The sequence below is a fragment of the Suricata suricatta genome, chromosome 7, assembly GCF_006229205.1.
Source record: "Suricata suricatta isolate VVHF042 chromosome 7, meerkat_22Aug2017_6uvM2_HiC, whole genome shotgun sequence".
Taxonomy (NCBI): Eukaryota; Metazoa; Chordata; class Mammalia; order Carnivora; family Herpestidae; genus Suricata; species Suricata suricatta.
In genome coordinates this window covers 45,696,934-45,698,270 of record NC_043706.1, presented here as the reverse complement: position 1 = coordinate 45,698,270, position 1,337 = coordinate 45,696,934, and the positions used below count along the sequence as shown (strand labels likewise).

General features: G+C 39.5%; 1 non-coding gene across 1 annotated transcript; it reads left to right on the top strand.

Annotated features, from left to right (window-relative positions):
- The first annotated feature begins 407 nt into the window (after positions 1-407).
- TRNAK-CUU lies at positions 408-480 on the top strand. Its single transcript has one exon. It is a non-coding gene; the product is annotated as a tRNA-Lys (tRNA).
- The last annotated feature ends 857 nt before the right edge of the window (positions 481-1,337 follow it).

The following is a 1,337-nucleotide window of genomic DNA, read 5'->3' as shown; positions in this document are numbered from 1 at the left end:
GCCTAAATGAAGTCTCTTTGTTTCTCAGTCTTTTCAGCAGTCAATGCTTGGTGTTCTTCTACACCAGTGTCAGAAGGAACGCACTGCATCTGCTAAGCACTCCTGCACCTCATGGAGGACCAGGGAGAGCCACTGTCATCTCAGGAATGCTCAATTGGGAAGATAAATAACCTTTCCCTGGGAATTCACAAATCTCTGCAAACCAGTAGTTCTCAAATCCTTACCCCTTGGGTCTCTGCCCACTGCCTCCAAACTCTCATCCAACACAAAAGAGGGAGATTCTCTATCAGTCTCTTTTTCCCTCTCTTGAATCCAAGTTCTTATATCATCCAGTTAAACAGCAGGCCTGGTTACTACTCAGCTCAGGACAAGTCCTGTAGTTTGGTTAGAGATGTAGGATGAAGGGTGCCTGGCTGGCTCCGTTGGGAGAGCATGTGACTCTTGATCTCAGGGTCATGAGTTCAAGTCTCATGTTAGGCAAGGAGCCTACTTGAAAAAAAAAAAAAGAGGTGCACCTGGGTGGCTCCAACTTTGGCTTAGGTCATGATCTCTTGGCCTATGAGCTCAAGCCCCATGTTGGGCTCTGTGCTGACAGCTCAGTCTGAAGCCTGCTTTGGATTCTGTGTCTCCCACTCTCTCTCTCTCTCTGCCCCTCACCTGCTCATGCTCTGTCTCTCTCTCTCAAATGTAAGTAAACATTTAAAATTTTTAATTAAAAAAATGATGTATGATGAAATCAGGAGGTACACACTCAAGCTCCCATCTTCCCACTTAAATAAGGCATAAGGGTGTCATTCTATGTACCTGACAATTTGGTAATGTTACCTCTGTCTTTTGAAGATGAAAAAGTAAACTCTTAAGAACTGGTACTTCTCATTTTTTTCTTTATAACTCTCACATGTTGCAAAAGAACATGTTTAAGTGATGATTGTTCAGTAGATAAATGGATAAATAACTGAATAAATGAACAAATGAGTAAAATCAGTCTTAAAAAAGCAAGAGAATTTTTATTATTTATTTTGTTACTCATTCATTCAATAATAATTTGTGGAAGAATTTCTATGTGCCAGACTCTGTAAATCTGTAAATACAAAGTTATATAAGACAAAGTCCTTGACCTCAAGGGAAAAAATATCTATTGTCTGCCTATCTATCTATCCTCTATCTATCATTTATCTATCCATCTATTTCAGCCAGGAATACAGCTAGTGGATCAGTGATAGACTAAAGAGTGAAGAGAGCTAGAATGGTAGCACACACAGTGTCATAGATAGGAGAGAGGAACCTAAATAAAATTCAAGGAAAACTTAACAGAAAAAAAATACATTAGACAAAAA